Source organism: Schistocerca piceifrons, chromosome 2 (assembly GCF_021461385.2).
Source record: "Schistocerca piceifrons isolate TAMUIC-IGC-003096 chromosome 2, iqSchPice1.1, whole genome shotgun sequence".
Taxonomy (NCBI): Eukaryota; Metazoa; Arthropoda; class Insecta; order Orthoptera; family Acrididae; genus Schistocerca; species Schistocerca piceifrons.
This window is the reverse complement of record NC_060139.1, coordinates 39,115,632-39,137,679: the sequence shown is the minus strand read 5'-3', so window position 1 is coordinate 39,137,679 and position 22,048 is coordinate 39,115,632.

Below are 22,048 nucleotides of genomic sequence, written 5' to 3'. Positions count from 1 at the left end.
AAGAATACTGCAAGCAAAGGAAGGAAGTCTACAGGCCATATACATAGCAAAAACAGACAGACCATAAACATATTTTATTATGTATGCAGAAAAAAATAAAAGTCTATATTGTAGGAAATGAACGGAATACTTTAAGAAAGAGGCACGAAAATTAGCGCTGGAGGAACAATTAGTTCCATTCATAGCTGTGAGGAAGAGAGTCTCACTCACAACAGGAGAAATCCGCAAGGAGAAATGGAAAACACAATTCTTGGAAATAATGAGTAAACAGAGAAATGGCAAGGCATATGAAATCGAAACAATGGAGCCCACACAAATCTTTAAATTAACAACTATTACTCAACTCAGGCAAGCAATCATAGGAGGAAAAAACAAGACGAAATATACATGGAACATGTCAAAGGCTTCATCGACAGAGTGGAAGAACTATGAATGGGCCAGACAGTAGATTGGAAGAGTGCATTAGAACAAAGGATGCCCCTGCTGACGTAGCATCAGCACTTCCTTAACACCAAAGCCACCTCCCATTCCTGCCCCTCACTTGCCCACCCACCATCCTGAGTGCCCTTTTCTCAGCCCCCCCCCCCCCACCCACCCCCCACTCACCTGCTACCTGTTTGTCATCATGCTATCAGCCAATGACATGCCAATTTGCATGCTGTAAGGACAGTTCTGGTGTGATTTTCCAGGAATCCTGACGTCACTGGCATCGCATTCAGCCATCTCCTCCCCTCTGTACTTTGAGCAAGCAGTAAAGGAAACAAAATAAAAATTTGGAGTAGGTATTAAAATCCAGGGAGAAGAAGTTAAAACTTTGGGGTTTGCCGATGATATTGTAATTCTGTCAGAGGCAGCAAAGGACTTGGAAGAGCAGCTGAAAGGAACGGAGAGAGTCTTGAAAGGAGATATAAAATGAACATCAACTAAAGGAAAACGAGGATAATGGAATGTAGGCGAATTAAATTAGGTGATACTGATAGAATTAGATAAGAAATGAGACATTTAAACAAGTAGATTAGTTTTGTTTTTTGGGCAGCAAACTAACTGATGATGGTCGATGTAAAGAGACATAAAATCTAGACTGGCAATGGCAAGAAAAGCGTTTCTGAAGAACAGAAATTGTTAACATTTAGTATAGATTGAAGTGTCAGACTTTTCTGTAAATATTCGTATGGAGTGTAGCCATGTATGGAAATGAAACATGAAAGATAAACAGTTTAGACAAGAAGAGAATAGAAGCTTTCGGAATGTGGTGTACAGAGGAATGCCGAAGATTAGATGGGTAGATCATGTAACTAATGACGAGGTGCTGAACAGAAGTGGGAAGAAAAGAAATTTGTGGCACAACCTGACTGGAAGAAGGGATCAATTGGTAGGACACATTCTGAGACGTCAAGAGGTCACCAATTTAGTTCTGGAGGGAAGTCTGGGTGGTAAAAATTATAGAGGGAGACCAAGAGATGAATACAGCAAGGAGATTCAGAATGGCGTAAATTGCAGCAATTACTTGGAGATGAAAAGCACGCACAGGATACAATAGCACGGAGAGCTGCATCAAACCAGTCTTTGGACTGAAGAACACAACAACAACATACCTCCATTCCCATTTGAATCTGCTGTCTAACTGTGGTGGTCTGGTGGTTGTGCCAGTAGGAAAAGAACAGCCACTTGCGGAGATTAAAACCGGTGGAATAACAACATTTAATCGACACTGATTTGGAAAGACTGCAAACCTTAAGTTCTATGCAGAAAATTTCGGAAGAATGTGAAGTTGAAGAGTTGCCAACGTAAACCCAGGAAGATGGGGAAGGTTTTAAAAATAGTGTTACACAGAAAATCTCCGAAAGTGCTCGACTAGAAGAATTGCAGGAAGAAATATAATTGTTGAAGCCATAAAACTAATTTTACAGGAAGAAAATGAGATGTGTACTATAATTCAACAATATTTCTTCTTTGCACTTCTACTATTACTGGCTGAAGGAGGAAATAGCTGGTTCAGATACAGATTTAAATTTTAAGTTAAATATTAAGCCGAATATTTTTAAAAGAAAAAAATAATAAATAAATAAAAATTATGTCACAGTTGTTTTCTGTACGTAAATGTAATTGCAAGAATCAATAATTCGCTGTCCCGTCAAAAAATGCTAAAAAGTGTCCTATTTACAGTGATCAACATTTATGGGAAGAAATAAGTTGTTGCAAATGCTCAAGCAAGGCGTACAGATTGCCTTAAACGCAGGGAGATACCATAATTTTAATGTAAGTAGGATGGTCAGTAGTCATACGTTGGAGCAACGGCAAAAAATGTTGGAATGGAGACAGTCTTTTAAAATAACGAGCTCATGAATAAAAAGCGATTATTTATACCCTACCTACAAATCCTTACAGGATTACCGAGGCAAACCGTTTACGCCAGAACTTAACACAGCACACGCTCACCATTGCACTTATCTTTTTTATCAAGTTGATGTATGCAAAAACTGATAACGCAAGTATTATACATAAGCGTTACAACGCTTGATTCCGCGGAAACCGGCTCAGCAGTATAGTCTTCTAACGACGGGAGAGTCCACACCCCCCCCCCCCCCCTCACAAAATGAAGCAAAACGAAAAAAACAGTTACGCACCTTGGAAATCGCTTAAGTCAAGCATAATGCCAAGTATTGAGAGCAAAGAAATACAACAGTGCAACCCACGCCACACGTGATTAGTCAGTGGTTTGTTACACTCCTATAAAGTTTGCCGATACGAAAAGCGTGCAACCCAAATTTTAGACGTTTCGGTCACTCAAGAACCGCATGTCTGTGGGGCGTCTAGAACGTGCCTTATATTTCGACAAGTATGTTATTACCTGAGATCTGTATGTCGTTTCATCTACATACATTTATATGAAACAGGGCATGGGGAAAGCAAGGCAAGGGATGGGTAGGAATTCGTGACTTCCAGCCGCACAGTGCATTTTGGTAACGCAATGGTGAATGTCGAAAATTTGTACTGGACCTGCACTCGAACCCGAATTTAGCGCTTCTCATGAGCGGTTGCGTTAAACGCTTTGGCCATCCGGCCACGGTCCCTGATCGACTCCGATCTCCACTTCATCGCACGCTGCACTGGAGCGTCCCTCGTCCATTAACCCCCTACTCGCAAATCTGATTCCCCTATGAGTTCGCACGATAATGGTGCATCTGCACTGAAACAAACATCAAGGAGGTGTATTACATGAGTGGTGTCTGTTATGTAAGACATGTCTGACATTCGTGATGACGTGGCTGGTGCATACATTTGTATGGAATAGAAAATAGGGAAAAAAAAAGGAAGGGCTGAGTGGGATTTGTGACTCCCAGCCACACAGGGCATTGTCGAACATGTCCGATAAAATAGACACCACTCACATATCGACATTTATGGAAGAACGCGACGGCTCCTTCAAGAATGTGTCAGTGTGAATGCACTAATATCGCTCGAACTCCTAAAGAAATCAGTAATTTGCGTGTCGAAGGTTAATGGGCGAGTGACACTGCATTGCAGTGTGCGATAAGGTGGAAATTTGAGCAGGTCAGGGACCCTGTCCGGGTAAGGCAACCGCCCATGAGAAGAGGTAAACCCCCTCGTTCGAGTTCCGGTCCGCCGCAAATTTTCAGCTTTCGCCATTGCATTGTCATAATTCCCTGTGCTGCTGGAAGTCAAGAATTGTCACCCATCTCTTCCTTTTCTTTCCCCATTCTCTAATTCGTATAAATGTATGCAGCAGAGTAGACACCATTCAAATATATACACCACCTACACACGTTAGGATCGACAGTCTGCGGAAATTCCAAGTATAGGGAGAGACTGTGCGTCCCTCACCGTTACTACAGTGCGATCAATAGTATAAATCGCCTAACCAGAGAGAGTTGTTGCAAATTGTTCCAGTAATAATACAGGAATCCACTCCTATGAAAGTAATAAGATACAGAACTATCGGGTGATCAAAAAGTCAGTATAAATTTGAAAACGAATAAATCACGGAATAATGTAGATAGAGAGGTACACACATGCTTGGAAGGACATGGGGTTTTGTTAGAACCAAAAAACACAAAAGGTCAAAAAATGTCCGACATATGGCGCTTCATCTGATCAGAATAGCAATAATTAGCATAACAAAGTAAGACAAAGCAAAGATGATGTTCTTTATAGGAAATGCTCAATATGTCCACCATCATTCCTCAACAATAGCAATAGTCGAGGAATAATGTTGTGAACAGCACTGTAAAGCATGTCGGATGTTATGATGAGGCATTGGCGTCGGATGTTGTCTTTCAGCATCCCTAGAGATGTCGGCCGATCACGATACACTTGCGATTTCAGGTAACGCCAAAGCCAATAATTGCACGGACTGAGGTCTGGGGACCTGGGAGGCCAAGCATGACGAAAGTGGCGGCTGAGCACACGATCATCACCAAACGACGCGCGCAAGAGATCTTTCACGCGTCTAGCAATATGGGGTGGAGCGCCATCCTGCATAAACATCGTACGTTCCAGCAGGTGAATATCAGCCAGGCTGGGGATGATGCGATTCTGTAACATATCGGCGTACCTCTCACCCGTCACGGTAGCAGTTACAAAACCAGAGTCACGCATTTCCTCGAAGAAAAAAGGCCCGATAACGGTAGATGTGATAAATCCAACCCATACCATGACTTTCTCGGCGTGCAGTGGAGTTTCCACGACAGTTCTAGGATTTTCGGTAGCCCAAATTCTGCAGTTGTGGGCGTTGACAGACCCTGGGAGCGTGAAATGAGCTTCGTCGGCCCACAACACGTTACTCAACCAATCGTCATCTTCCGCCATCTTTTGAACGCCCACACCGCAAATGCCCTCCGTTTCACTAAATCGCCGATGGATTTTGTACGGATAGCATCGGAGGGTACGCCTAAGTGCCAACCAAACAGTAGTGTATGGAATGCCGGTGCGACGTGCGACTGCACGAACGCTGACTTCCCCGTGCACAGACGAACCCGCTACAGTCTCCATTTCTTTCTGAACTGTCTCAGCAGCATTACGCCTTGTGCTCGGTCGGCCACTACGGGGTCTATCGTCTAAACAACCCGTGGCTACGAACTTCGAAGTCATTCTCGCCACAGCTGCATTTGTCAACGGACCTTTACCCGTTCGAATCCCCTTCCTGTGGCGATAGGATCGTAACGCTGAACTAACACATTTCCCATTCTGATAATGCAGCTTCACTAAAAGCGCCTTTTCAGGTAACGTCAACATGCTGCAACTGCTGGCGCATCTGATTCTCTCTCTCATTACAGCTCCTTTTATGCACGATTGTCATGAGCAGTCACTGACGTTTTGTTCTCCAGCGCCATCTGTCGGACGTTTTGTGAATTTTTTTTGTTCTAATAAAACCCCATGTCATCCCAAGCATGTGTGTCAATTTTTACCTCTCTATCTACATTATTCCGTGGTTTATTAATTTTTCAAATTTATACTGACTTTTTGATCACCCGGTACTTTGGACGTCGGAGATGGCCACACTCACCTCAGTCGTATCAAGTCCACACACACACACACACACACACACACACACATACACGCGCGCACACACACACACAGACAGAAGAAAGAGAGAGAGAGAGAGAGAGAGAGAGAGAGAGAGAGAGAGAGGGAGAGTGGGAGGGAGGGAGATAGAGATCCACGCACACCTATAGAGAGTTAGCCAACCAGCCTATTCCGACGTAATCGATCGCAGTTTAATTTTTGCGGCACAAATACGTGCTGAAAAGGCAGCCAGCCAGAACGAGCTGTTTTCTTCAATTTACATCACTCCTTCTCGTAAAACCACGAATAATAATAATAACAAACATGATACACAAAGTCTTGAATCTGTGGCAGCTTTGAATGATTAATCGATTTCTACTCCCTTCCATCATTAATAAACAAGCCGTTAAAAAGAAATGCGTCATATACGTCACGTGCTCCACATATGATAGCTTAAAAACGATTTTTTGCAGAATTTAAAACCAACCGAATAACACATTTCTTAAAGCTCTACACAGAAATACTGCAATAATATGGACAGCGTTATGCACGAGATAAGGGATAAATTATCACGGTCAGGCAGAAATTCCGAAATCAGATACTGGATTATAAGGCGTGTCCAGGAGCAGATATACACTCATACCACGATTTAATAATGATGAAGAGTAGGCTGAAGCGTAAGAGACTAGACAGGAAGAAACAATGTGCAAAGGAATGAGATATGGAAATACTAAGGAATGAAGAGATACACTTCAACTTCTCTCAGGCTATAGATACTGCGGTAATGAGAAGCTCAGTAGGCAGTTCAGTTGAAGAAGAGAAGACATACATAAAAAGGGCAATCACAGAAGTTGGAATGAAAAATAGAGGTACAAGGAAGGTAACTGCGACGAAACCATGAGTGACAGAAGAAATTCTTCAGCTGATCGACGAAAGAAGGAAGTACAAAAATATTAGTGGAAATTCAGGAATACACAGGACAGATCACTTAAGAATGAAATAAATAGCAAGTACAGGGAACCTAAGGCGAAATGGCTGCTTGAAAAAGTCAAGAAATCGAAAAAGAAATGACTGTCATAAGGACTGACTAAGCATTAGGAAAGCCAAAACAACCTTCGGTGAAATTAAAAGCAAGGGCTGTAACATTAAGAGTGTAACTGGAATTCCGTTGCTAAATGCAAAAGAGAGAGGGGATGGATGGGAAGAGCACTTTTAAATCCTCTTCGATGGGTAGGCGTGATAAAGAAGAAACAGGAGTCAATAGGGAAAAGGCAGGGCATCCAATATTAGAGAGTCAGAATTTAAAAATGGCTCTGAGCACTATGGGACTTAACATCTGTGGTCATCAGTCCCCTAGAACTTAGAACTACTTAAACCTAACTAACCTAAGGACATCACACACATCCATGCCCGAGGCAGGATTCGAACCGGCGACCGTAGCAGTCGCGCCTAGAACCGCTAGACCACCGCGGCCAGCTCAGAATTTAAAAGATCTTTGGAGAATTTAATATCAAATAAGACAGTGGGATGAATAACATTCCATCGGAGATTGTAAAATCATTGGGGGAAATGACAACAAAACGACTATTCACATTGTTGTGTAGAATGAATGAAAGTGGGAACATATCATCAGACTTTCGGAGAAACATCAATCTCACAGTTCCGAAGCTAGCAAGAGCCGACAAGTGCGAGAATTATCGCAGTCAGCTTAACAGCTCATGCATCCAAGTTGCTGACGGAGTTAATATACACTAGAATGGAAAAGAAAATGGAGGATGTGTTAGATGACGATCAATTTGGCTTGAAGAAAGGTAAAGGCATCAGAGAGGCAGTCTGATGCGATTGATATTCGATGCATGTATGAAAAAAAAAATGAGACACGTTCATGGGATCTGTCGACCTGGATAAAGCGTCCGACAATGTAAAATGGTTTAAGATGTTCTAAATTCTGAGAAAAACAGGGGTTAGCTATAGCGAACGACGGGTAATACACAACATGTACAATAACCAAGAGAGAACAATAAGAGTGGGAGACCAAGAACGAAGTGCTCGGATTTATAAGTGTGTAAGCCAGGGATGTAGTCTGTCGCCCTTACTGTTCAGTCTCTAAATCGAAGAAGCAATGAGAGAAATAAAAGAAAAGTTCAAGAGTGGAATTAAAATGCAAGGTGAAAGGATATCAGAAAGATTCGCTGATGAAATTGTAAGTAGGCTGTTTAGGTTTTTGTATTGGTAACGCCGCGTAGCGCTTTGTATGAAAATCACTGTGTGCAGTCTGTGGCTGGTTGACATTGTTGGAATATTCGCTATTGTAGTGTTGGGCAGTTGGATGTGAACAGCGCGGAGCGTTGCGCAGTTGGAGGTGAGCCGCCAGCAGTGGTGGATGTGAGGAGTGAGATGGCGGAGTTTTGAGAGCGGATGATATGGACATGTGTCCATCAGAGAGAGTAAATTCGTAAGACTGGAGGTGAGCCGCCAGCAGTGGTGGATGTGAGGAGTGAGATGGCGGAGTTTTGAGAGCGGATGATATGGACGTGTGTCCATCAGAGAGAGTAAATTCGTAAAACTGGATGTCATGACCTGATATATATATATATATATATATATATCATTTGCTAACTATGCCTATCAGTAGTTAGTGCCTTCAGTAGTTAAAATCTTTCATTTAGCTGGCAGTATTGGCGCTCGCTGTATTGCAGTAGTTCGAGTAACGAAGATTTTTGTGAGGTAAGTGATTCATGAAAGGTATAGGATATTGTTAGTCAGGGCCATTCTTTTGTAGGGATTATTGAAAGTCAGACTGCGTTGCGCTAAAAATATCGTGTGTCAGTTTAGTGATGATCAGAATAAGTAAAGAGAGAAATGTCTGAGTACGTTCAATTTTGCTCAGCCGTTTGAAAATCAAATAACGTAAGGGGTTTACCAACACAGTAATTCATTAATTTTTCTAAGAGGACGTTTCAACATTGCTATCCTCAGTGAAAGTGGAGAAGAATTACAGGGTCAGCTGAACTGAATGTAGATTGTAATGAGTACAGAACATGTATTGAGAGTAAATCAAAGAGACAAAAGCAATAAGAAGTAGCAGAAATCAGAACAGCGAGAAACTTAAAATCAGGATAGGTGATCACGAAGTAGATGAAGTTAGGCAGCAAAATAACCGATAATGGGCGGTCCAAGGAGGGCATAAAAAGCCGACGGACACTGGAAATAAGGGTGTTCCTGCCAAGAGATGACTGCTAATATCAAACATAGGCCTGAATTTGAGGAAGAAATTTCTGTGAATTTGTGTCTGGACCTTATCATTGTACGGTAGTGAAATATGGACTGTCGGGAAACTGGAACAGAAGAGAGTCGAAGCATTGGAGATGTCGTACTACAGAAGAATGTTGAAAACTAGGTGGACTGATAAGACAAGGAATGAGGAAGTTTTCCGCAGAAAAGGCGAGGAAATGTGTACATGGAAAACACTGACAAGAAGAAGGGATGACTGGTCACCTATTAAGACATCAGGGAATAACTTCCATGGAACTAGAGCGAGCTGTAGAGGGTACAAACTGTAAGGGAAGACTGAGAGTGTAATACATGCAGAAAACAATGGAGGACGTAGGTTGCAAATGAGATGAAAAGATAAAAACGATAGTGGGAGGAAAATGAAGAATCTGTTGCAAAATATATGAGAGAGAAGGGCTTACATATTGCCCTAAATACATTGAGATGTTAACATTTACTTAAAATAGCAATCGTAGGTAGCCATACGTCGGAGTATTGGTAGAATATGCAGGTATCACGACATTACACACGAAGTAACATAACGAACGCTTTTGCAGAGTTTAAAACCAGTGGAATAACAGCTTTTAATGGTAATTCGTTCGCAGATATTGTTGACTTAGAGTTCTAGACTGAAATTCTGTGTGGCTAGAGTGAACAGTGTAGATTCACATTACTGTCTGGATAGTTTTAAGCACAGCACAAAAAATGTGAAAGTAAATTACGCTCTCTGCTCGGAAACAGGTTATAGAATGATTTCTCACACTGGCGTACAGAACTGCAACGGCCTTCGCCGAGCGCAAGACGAGAGTAGGCGAGCCGAGTATCGTAGTCACAGCAGCACACGTGTATGCAAATGCGAGAGCCAGCCAGCTTGGCAGAGCTGCTCGCTGTCGGACGTCACTCCGGCGAGTGCTCACACGACACCGCACAGCCACGGCGTGTATCGACGGCGTCTGACAGCAAGTGGCACTGTCGAACTGGCTCTCGCAGCTACAATTCTTTCATGCACATCTACGCACAGAAAACAACTATTTTTATTTGGTGTTCCTTTAACAAAACCTAGCGTTATTTTTAACTAATAATTTAAATCTACATCTGAATCAACTGTTTCCCCCTCCAGCTACACTCCTGGAAATGGAAAAAAGAACACATTGACACCGGTGTGTCAGACCCACCATACTTGCTCCGGACACTGCGAGAGGGCTGTACAAGCAATGATCACACGCGCGGCACAGCAGACACACCAGGAACCGCGGTGTTGGCCGTCGAATGGCGCTAGCTGCGCAGCATTTGTGCACCGCCGCCGGCAGTGCCAGCCAGTTTGCCGTGGCACACGGAGCTCCATCGCAGTCTTTAACACTGGTAGCATGCCGCGACAGCGTGGACGTGAACCGTATGTGCAGTTGACGGACTTTGAGCGAGGGCGTATAGTGGGCATGCGGGAGGCCGGGTGGACGTACCGCCGAATTGCTCAACACGTGGGGCGTGAGGTCTCCACAGTACATCGATGTTGTCGCCAGTGGTCGGCGGAAGGTGCACGTGCCCGTCGACCTGGGACCGGACCGCAGCGACGCACGGATGCACGCCAAGACCGTAGGATCCTATGCAGTGCCGTAGGGGACCGCACCGCCACTTCCCAGCAAATTAGGGACACTGTTGCTCCTGGGGTATCGGCGAAGACCATTCGCAACCGTCTCCATGAAGCTGGGCTACGGTCCCGCACACCGTTAGGCCGTCTTCCGCTCACGCCCCAACATCGTGCAGCCCGCCTCCAGTGGTGTCGCGACAGGCGTGAATGGAGGGACGAATGGACACGTGTCGTCTTCAGCGATGAGAGTCGCTTCTGCCTTGGTGCCAATGATGGTCGTATGCGTGTTTGGCGCCGTGCAGGTGAGCGCCACAATCAGGACTGCATACGACCGAGGCACACAGGGCCAACACCCGGCATCATGGTGTGGGGAGCGATCTCCTACACTGGCCGTACACCACTGGTGATCGTCGAGGGGACACTGAATAGTGCACGGTACATCCAAACCGTCATCGAACCCATCGTTCTACCATTCCTAGACCGGCAAGGGAACTTGCTGTTCCAACAGGACAATGCACGTCCGCATGTATCCCGTGCCACCCAACGTGCTCTAGAAGGTGTAAGTCAACTACCCTGGCCAGCAAGATCTCCGGATCTGTCCCCCATTGAGCATGTTTGGGACTGGATGAAGCGTCGTCTCACGCGGTCTGCACGTCCAGCACGAACGCTGGTCCAACTGAGGCGCCAGGTGGAAATGGCATGGCAAGCCGTTCCACAGGACTACATCCAGCATCTCTACGATCGTCTCCATGGGAGAATAGCAGCCTGCATTGCTGCGAAAGGTGGATATACACTGTACTAGTGCCGACATTGTGCATGCTCTGTTGCCTGTGTCTATGTGCCTGTGGTTCTGTCAGTGTGATCATGTGATGCATCTCACCCCAGGAATGTGTCAATAAAGTTTCCCCTTCCTGGGACAATGAATTCACGGTGTTCGTATTTAAATTTCCAGGAGTGTATTAATATTACAAGTATAAAGAATTCTAGAACATATCTCATTTTCTCCTTGTAAAATATCTGTTTTATGGCTTTAACAATTAGCTCTATTCTTTGATGGAGTTCCTCCAGGTGAGAGCATTTAGCGATTTTAATTTTGTCTCTTATCACCTGCATAACAAATTGTTTAAAAGCTGACCATCTTCCTGGATGTACCGGGTGATCAAAAAGTCAGTATAAATTTGAAAACGTAATAAACCACGGAATAATGTAGATAGAGAGGTAAAAATTGACACACATGCTTGGAATGACATGGGGTTGTATTAGAACAAAAAAAGGTATTGCTAGACGCGTGAAAGATCTCTTGCCCGCGTCGTTTGGTGATGATCGTGTGCTCAGCTGCCACTTTCGTCATGCTTGGCCTCCCAGGTCCCCAGACCTCATTCCGTACGATTATTGGTTTTGGGGTTACCTGAAGTCGCAAGTGTATCGTGATCCACCGAAATCTCTAAGGTTGCTGAAAGACAACATCCGACGCCAATGCCTCACCATAACTTCGGACATGCTTTATAGTGCTTTGCAAAAACAGACATAATGTCTTATGGGATAACAGCAATCAGTGATTTTATAATGTTACTTAAAATCCGTCTTCATTGCAAATTTTTTTATTCATATGACCGGTTTCGGTTCATTCAGAATCATCTTCAGATCTGATATTTCAGATACAGGAGTAACCCGTCCAAATCCAGCAACTTTCACATGCTTTCACGTAGCATGTGAAAGTTGCTGGATTCGGACGGGTTACTCCTGTAACTGAAATATCAGATCTGAAGATAGTTCTCAATGAACCGAAACCGGTCATATGAATAAATAAATTTGCAATGAAGACGGATTTTAAGTAACTTTATAGTGCTGTTCACAACATTATTCCTCGACTACAGCTATTGTTGAGGAATGATGGTGGAAATATTGAGCATTTCCTGTAAAGAACATCATCTTTGCTTTGTCTTACTTTGTTATGCTAATTATTGCTATTCTTATCATATGAAGCGCCATCTGTCGGACATTTTTTGAACTTTTGTAATTTTTTGGTTCTAATAAAACCCCATGTCATTCCAAGCATGTGTGTCAATCTCTATCTACATTATTCCGTGATTTATTCAGTTTTCAAATTTATACTGACTTTTTGATCACCCGGTATATTGGCAATTCTTCTGTTTCACATTCTTGCGCAATTTATACGTGGAATTAAACGTTTACAGTTTTTGCAGATGAGTTTCGATTAATTGTTATTCCATTGGTTTCAGTCTTGGCTGTGCTATTGCCAGGTGCATAAAATCCAAGCCTCACAGTTAAACAGAATATAGCAGTTCTTTTTAAGCAGATCGAAATGGAAATGGAAGTTTATTAACAGATTTTTTTCGTATGTCATTTAATATAGTCAACGTGTTCCAATCCATCATTTTCCCCCAGCACTCCAGCATACGGTCACTTACCACTCCTGCTTACTGTAAACGATAATATCTTGTATTCCCCACTTGCAGCCAGATTTATACATACACTATGCTTAAAGCTATAAGTAAAACTTGCTTGCACATCTGCAATAACTTCTTCTTTTCCAATTGCAGTAAATATTCTTCCTTATGGTAATTTTTTTAAGCCATCTCTTCCATTTCCACTATCATTTTTCAGGCACATAATACATTAACTGCATTCAAAAATGTAATTTCGTTAATGGGGAATGGTTTAAGCCTGTTCAATATATTAATAGAAAGATTAAGAGAAATATTCTTCTCCTACTTTAATATAGCATTTCTGTACAACACTTTTATCGTCTTTGTTAGAGTTGGTGTAATAGATAATTTAATGTAATAATAATGTAATAGGTAGATAATTTCAAATGGTTCAAATGGCTCTGAGCACTATGGGTCTAAACATCTGAGGTCATCAGTCCCCCTAGACTTAGAACTACTTAAACCTAACTAACCTAAGGACATCACACACATCCATGCCCGAGGCAGGATTCGAACCTGGGAGCGTAGCAGCGGCTCGGTTCCGGACTGAAGCGCCTAGAACCGCTCGGCCACAACGGCCGGCTGGTAGATAATTAAAATTGTATGCACACATAGTTTATAAGCTTTCCTTGGACTTGAGTGTCTGAAGACTTACGTGTATACCAGTCAACTTTTGTATATTCTTATTACCTCAGTAGATAAGCCGCAGAAAGTTGTTAAACACCACACAGCAGCTGTTCTGTAAGTTATTCGGCAATTGATGCCACATGGAATCAGTTGACACAAAGTAGAACGGAGCACATTGTAAACACTGTTTCCAGGTGTTTAATACACTGGATCAAACACGGGATACATTATGCAGCTGTATAATGTCGACTTAAGCCTGGCGACACCGTGTTCTTTAGTCAAGGAAGACGTAAAAGTTTCCTGTAGTCACATGTCAGGACTCTTTATAAAATGTGTAAGGTGGTTACCAACAAGTTTGATCTTTCCTGGGCTTGTGATTTGACATATAAATTTGTTATATATCCGTACAGTTCGAGCACAACCACCTGAAATGGTCAATCCCAACTATTGTCCACAATCACATTGCTGTTTCCCTGGCAATCTCCTTCCATGCAGAGGCCGTGGTTTGTTGTTAGGTAGTCAGACATCTCCAGTATATTAAAAGAGGCAACAAAATCCAAAAGTTAATAGTCGTCCACATGGATCTGCTCCAATACTGCAGGCAGCTCTTCCACTAGAACGTCCAATTTGACTTCGGCTATTGCACTCACTTTATATGGTATAGTTACAGGATTTCTATATTACTCTGAAATGCTGTGCTTCCTTGCCGATTTTTTATAATATTCCTCTTGCTGCCGCTTTGCCTTCCCACGTAGGAGAAACGGCAACTTTGCCTTGATAACATGTCTCACAGTGAAGAAATTGGCTAATTTACTACGTAAATAACAATTAAAAGACCCACACATCTCTTTCTTTAAAATTACTAAATGTCCCTTGTCTAATCGCTCCTGGATGTCCACTTGATCACAGATTTTAAGGGACCGATGGCCTTTGTAGTCTGGTCCCTTCAACCCCCACAAACCAACCAACAGATTTTAACTAGCATTATGTTATCACAAAACGGATATGTAATGGGCGCAAGAACGTTTAAATTCTTCTTTCTAAGGAGCTTGTCATTTTCGGTGCAATTTATGTTGTCAATGTTAGGAACAAGACTGTCCAGATCCTCCAGTAATTACCACAAATCAAAGCTTTCGTCGGTTGGCCTCATCTTTCTCCCTGACAGTTTAGGGACGTTTAACACTATTGAAGAACCCATGTTTACACTTCCCAATATCACACAAGACTGATCCGTTGTGGCTGTCAAGCCTCCCTTTCTTCTATAAAGACCCAAGTTGGTGAGCTGGCCGTACCCTGCCGAGCTACGATTATACACCAGCTGCTCCATAGGGTATTCGTTAATTGATTCTACATTTAAATGATTGGCGCAGAGTAAAAAGGAGTTCATTGTAAATATTGTATTATAGTTTAGAACAGCCGGCCGGTGTGGCCGAGCTGTTCTAGGCGCTTCAGTCTGGAACCGCGCGACCGCTACGGTCGCAGGTTCGACTCCTGCCTTGGGCATGGATGTGTGTGATGTCCTTAGGTTAGTTAGGTTTAAGTAGTTCTAAGTTCTAGGGGACTGATGACCTCAGATGTTAAGTCCAATAGTGCTCAGAGCCATTTGAACCATTTTTGTTTAAAACACTTAAGGAGTCTTACGCAGGGTCAAACACACGATTGATTCTGTTCCCAGCTATAAGATTCTGTCGCAGTCTTTTTTAGGTTTCCAAATGACATCTGCATGTATATAGCAGTGATGTAATTGCCTCGTTTCGCAGAATGCCGCAAAGGCGTTTTGGCATTGTTGCTTCCACGTAATAACACATGCACAAGTTAAAACTACACGAAGCAGCAATAAAGAAAGAGATGTTTTCTGTTTGTAAATGTATATGTCGAATCTAATAAAGACTCTGTACTATAATATTTGTTTTCGTATTCTATAGCCCGCCAAAAATTCCTAAACAAGCCTCCTATTTAGCATTATCTGTATTTAATGGAGTTGGGTAGTTATGTGGGCTAAGAAATTAGTCAAAAACCAGGTTTTTGAAAGTATGGTAGAGCTCTTTTCTTGCCTGTACGACGTCTTTGTTTTATACTGTCCGTGGATCTGACTCAGCATCTCAGTACAGTGGCTGTTCCCTCACTGCGGCACAGAAGCATCCAATGGAGAGAGTTTGAGCACCAAATTACTTACAGACACTGATGTGACATTATGCCGGTTTATGTATCACACATTTGATATCGTCAGGCCATTTAGGTATATTTTTGCGCGAAAATAAACATATTTGCTTTAATGACTTCCATCCAAATACGCGTATCATATCTGCCACACTCTCTCCCCTATTACGTGATAATAAAAAACGAGCTGCCCTCTTTTGCACGCTTTCGATGTCCTCCGTCAATCCCACCTGGTAAGGATCCCACACCGCGCAGCAATATCCTAACAGAGGACGAACGAGTGTAGTGTAAGCTGTCTCCTTAGTGGACTCGTTGCATCTTCTAAGTGTCCTGCCAATGGAACGCAACCTTTGGCTCGCCTTCTCTACAATATTATCTATGTGGTCTTTCCAACTGAAGTTGTTCGTGATTTTAACACCCAAGTACTTAGTTGAATTGACAGCCTTGAGAATTGTACTATTTATCGAGTAATCGAATTCCAACGGATTTCTTTTGGATTTCATGTGGATCACCTCACACTTTTCGTTATTTAGCGTCAACTGGCACCTGCGACACCATATAGCAATCTTTTCTAAATCGCTTTGCAACTGATACTGGTCTTCGGATGACCTTATTAGACGGTAAATTACAACATCATCTGCGAACAATCTAAGAGAACTGCTCAGATTGTCACCCAGGTAATTTATATAGATCAGGAACAGCAGAGGTCCCAGGACGCTTCCCTGGGGAACACCTGACATCACTTCAGTTTTACTCGATGATTTGCCGTCTATTACTACGAACTGCGACCGTCTGACAGGAAATCACGAATCCAGCCGCACAACTGAGACGATACCCCATAGGCCCGCAGCTTGATTAGAAGTCGCTTGTGAGGAACGGTGTCAAAAGCTTTCCGGAAATCCAGAAATACGGAATCAACCTGAGGTCCCCTGTCGATAGCGGCCATTACTTCGTGCGAATAAAGAGCTAGCTGCGTTGCACAAGAACGTTTTCTGAAACCATGCTGATTACGTATCAATAGATCGTTCCCTTCGAGGTGATTCATAATGTTTGAATACAGTATAGGCTCCAAAACCCTACTGCAAACCGACGTCAATGATATAGGTCTGTAGTTCGATGGATTACTCCTACTACCCTTCTTAAACACTGGTGCGACCTGCGCAATTTTCCGGTCTGTAGGTACAGATCTATCAGTGAGCGAGCGGTTGTATATGATTGCTAAGTAGGGAGCTATTGTATCAGCGTAATCTGAAAGGAACCTAATCGGTATACAATCTGGACCTGAAGACTTGCCCGTATCAAGCGATTTGAGTTGCTTCGCAACCCCTAAGGTATCTACTTCTAAGAAACTCATGCTAGCAGCTGTTCGTGTTTCAAATTCAGGAATATTCCATTCGTCTTCCCTGGTGAAGGAATTTCGGAAAACTGCGTTCAATAACTCCGCTTTAGCGGCACAGTCATCGGTAACAGTACCATCGACACTGCGCAGCGAAGGTATTGACTGCGTCTTGCCGCTTGTGTACTTTACATACGAGCAGAATTTCTTCGGATTTTCTACCAACTTTCGAGACAATGTTTCGTTGTGGAACCTATTAAAGGCATCTCGCATTGAATCCGCGTCAAATTTCGCGCGTCTGTAAATTTTAGCCAATCTTCTAACTGGGGAGTACATATTGCGTGGAATCAGTGGTAGCCACTTCACCTTCGAAGTACATACAGTATATGTAGTTCAGTTATGGTGTAATTGCAATATTATCACAGCCTTTTAACAATTATACAGATAGTTTACCATTTTTTCAGATTTTATTTTATATTATTTGTTTACAAGGCTACTTTCGTAGGACCAAATTGAAGAGCAAATCTACAAAGCCATGGAACTTGTCAGTACATGAAATTACAACATCAAAGTAATAACAGATCAAATAAAATCTTTATAAACTCAAAAAATTCAAGCCTTAAGTTTAGGTAAACGCAAACAACAATATAACACAGGAACCAGCTTAATTTTTCAGGGAACTCCTCGACAGAACAGAAGGAGTGACCCATGAGGAAACTCTTCAGTTTAGATTTGAAAGCGCGTGGATTACTGATAAGATATTTGAATTCTTGTGGTAGCTCACTGAAAATGGATGCAGCAGTATACTGCATACCTTTATGCACAAGGAGAATCATGAAATTCTTCTAGATAAGCTTAAGTATTGAGGTATGGGTGGGACAGTGCACAAAAAGTTTAATTCAAACTTAACTGGAAGAATGCAGAAGGTTGAAATTAACAGTACAGATAGTCTACAAAAACCGGCAGAGTCCTCTAACTGGGGAAGTATCAAGAATGGTACCCCACATGGTTCAGTCTTCGGTCTCCTATTGTTCTTAATGTATGTTAACGACTTGCCACTGACTGACTTAGAGAGCGTAATGCTCGAAAACAATGGAAGTCGCTTAAACTTGCACACCAGTGAGGGAAGCATGATGGTGCCAGTGAGTAATGGAAGGCGCAGGGGTGCACGTGGCCTGATGCAGTGATAATGATGACAAGATTCGTGGAAAATCACACCAGAACTGTTCTTAGAGTTGGGAACACTGCACAGCATATAAAATTGCTCACCCGAACTTGCGTGCCATTGGGTGACAGCATGATGACGAAGGGGGGACAGGTGAGCAGAGGGAGGGGTTAGGTGCAATCAGGGTGGGGAGTGTGAGCGCAGGGTGCACAGGTGGGGGTGTGACGCGGTGCACGTGTGGGGGCGTTGTCTTTTTTGGCGGTAAGGAAATGCTGATGGTGATTTCAATGAAATCGTGACATACGTTTCTCGGGAGTTTGTGCTGACCTTGAAGGTAGAAAGTGTTGATGCTGACGTCAGCGGTCGTATCCTTCTTTCAAGAACGTACTCTGCCTACGTACTCCTTATGAATCAGTGCTTGCAGACAGGAAAAACGCCTGCAAGCAGGGAAAAAGTGACAATATAGATCTTGTACGAGGGAAAGAGAGACAGAGCATCCTTGGATTCTTTCAGAGGACAGGCGCTTGTTTTAAATTACTTATAAAAATAACAAAAGACTATAAGGCGCAGCTGACGGAAGCCTCCCGAAATGCCAGTTCGGGGAGGAGCACGGTACAGTCAGTGCAATACCTAACGGGTCATGTAGAAGACATACTAAGATACCAATATCGAAAATACTATGCAGTATTCGTAGATCTCAAGAAAGAATTCGTCTCAGTAAATAGAGAAAGTGAAAGGAATGACCAGAGAGGAATCCCCACTAGTGAGAGCAATCAAGACTTCCACTTAACTAAACTTGAGCCAAATAAATGACGTTGAAATATCAGAGAAAATTGTGCAGATGAAAGAAGCTCTCCAATGAGACCCTATGAGTCCAACGCCGTTCATACAGCAGATGTGACAAACATCACACAGGAAGACTTAGAAGCAGAAATGATTCAGTACTCTGACGACATGATGGGCAGGATCAGCAGCAAAAGAGGACATACAGAAGGAACTACAAAGGCTAGGTACTTGGGTAAAGGAAAATGACCCAAAAGTAAACCGCGACAAGGTAGTTCAAGCGACATTCGGGAGAGAACAAAAGTATCACACAAAGACAGTACAAAGGTATAAAACGAGCCGCTACAAATAGTATGGAAATTACATTACAGAAAACAGCGACATTTTCCGGTATGTATATTCGGGAAAGGATAGCAGCAACCATCAAAGTCTCATACAGTATCCCGAAAATAACCTATATGTAGACAAGCTCAACACTAACACTCTTGAAAGCGGCAGCATATCCAGTCACAGCGATAGGAATACAGATTGTATAGGAACAGCTTAAGATTGGCTATACGAAAAGAACAAAGAAAGTCAAGATGATGTTCATGTGCATACGAGGAGTGGGAAAAAAGCGACTTTCCGACTCACATATGAAGTAATGAAAGAGACTTATTTCATGGAGAACTTCAGATCGTAGCGCTGTCTACCTCGCACAGGATCATATCAGGAACTGATTAACATCATGAACCTAGAGTTCTACGACACATCAGCTATGCTAGACGACAGCTGGACTGCAGGAACCAGAGACAAGTAATTACAAGACTCCCAGTACACAGGTTTGATCATAAAACACATATCAGCCTGTGCATTAAGACTCAATCTGAGGTCACTTTTCTCATTAAAAAAGGCCAGCAAATCAATATCGGAAGCACACAAGCTAATTTAATTTATACGTAAAAATAGCTGCAGCCACACACAAAATGAAATGTTTTGTATATTTTCCGAGGTAGCTTGGAGGCCTTTTGGTTGAAGCCTGTAGAAAGTTTAAACAATGATAAAATTTTCTCGGGGTGATCAGCCGACTGGTGGCGTCGCCTTATCGCAACGTTTCAATGAGATTCGTATTCAGCATCTTCAGGATAATCATTATCCATAAAATATCGTGCTGGGTACACGAATTTACTGCACGATGAAGGACCCAGTGTCCAGCACGATTCCTTAACCATACGTTCATTTGAATGTAGGTCTGCAATAGCCCCTAAAAGGAATAAAAATTTACTCAACTGCGTGCTGCTACCTGTTGCTAAATTCCATTTATCATCAGCCAAAATATTCCAAACTATCCACAGTGCAAAAGCTTAATTTGCTAATTTAACATTTCAGCTGTGCAATTCGTAGGCTACTGAGATACTTATTTATCTGCCTGTATTTACGGCCCATCCGATATATTGCTATTACAGATTCCAAAAATGGTCTACAAACGTGGCGCACCGTCACTCTCGTTCCTTAGACCAAATATCCACGCCTCTACCGACTGACAACCACTAGGCCAGTACGTGGTCCATTCATTTGATTACTCTGAAGTAAAGCGTAAAATACAAATTTCAATGAAGAAACGACAGTTTTTCGTGATTTCTCAAGACTTCCGCTTATTAAAGCAATCAGCTTTACTAAACAGAAATTTCGTCTTCCTTTGCTTTGCATATCGTTCCTCGCTCAATTTTAATGACGTCCTTTAGAAGAAGGAAAACGCTCCGTGCATAAGCATAGTTCTAGTATTTTATGTAGCTGCTAACACTCCGTAATCAGTCTCAGATTCTACATTATACTGTAGACTAGAGCAAGACAACGGCGTAGGATATACGACACGATTACGGCTAGTAAATTACTATGGCGGAGGAATCAACCTACCCATTTTAACGAAAAAAGCCTTCGGATATGTCGTCAGTGTTCATGCAGAATCTGCACTGAGTTTAGCAGTAATTATGGCCTACTGTTCCTGAACACGTAGTCCATAAAAGACAGCACTAGAAGTCTGGCAGTACGGAGTTGACATTGCATAGCCCTCAAGTCTGCGCGTCCAATATCCATCACTGTTTAGGTGCGCCGGCTGTGGAGTGTAGAAGGGCACGCCGCCTTCAGGCACCCAAGGCCGCCCTTTCACCGCAAACCAGGATTTCGTAGGCCCGGTGGAAGAGTAATTGGTGAATGGAGCGCTCGATTACAGGCAGGAAACGCAAGAGTGCGTTTCCGGTACGGCGTCCAGTAGCCTTCACCCAAAGCCACAGTGTTACGAAGCTGAAGTGGAGTACCGTGCTGCCTCCATCTCTGTTATTATCGGTCATAAGACGTGAAAATGAACGAAAAGGTGATTCAAATCTTTAGTCTACATGTAAAGTTACATCAGACTACAAACATTGTATGTGGTATGAAACAAATGCAGGGTAAATACATTCGTGGTAGAAATCGTCCACATTATTCACAGTGTACGTGTAAATTAAAAACGTCTTTGTCTGTTACGGTAAATAATTCCACTACAGTTAACTGTGCTTGGCGATATTTGGCGACAGTTGACTAGTATAAAATTCACTTTTAGCTCCGCATTACAGCGTTGTGGCTGAAGATTAACAATTATAATGAGAGAATTAAACCAATGAAACACATGGCGGTGAACTATTTCTATTTCATTCCATTGCATTTTTTTGGAAAGCTACCCCAACCTGGAATAAACGTCTTGCACAATATATAGAATATTATCTGGAGTAACGCAATCAACTCTTGAAAACCCCTTACGATTTTTTCCAGGAAAATTAATTACTGTGTAGGAGTTTCCGTATCAGATCTCCTTAATACACTTTATTGCGATGGAGCTCGTGCCAGAAGCCGCCAGTTCGAATCTTGATGGTAAAGAAATTTTCTCAACCAATATTTCACCGACTGAGCGACTGAGTGCACTTGCTGATTACCAGACTGTAACCCTATGTCCTGCGTTATACCCGCAAAGTCTCCGCAGTGTCTCGAGATCCGGATGTGCTTAGTAGACTGGAAAATTAAAGTTCATGCCTCCATTGGCCCTATGAAAGAGAAGAAGAAAGGTTACTGGGTTTCATCCACTCCGCTCCTTTCATTGTCACAATTCATAACGATAGAAACAC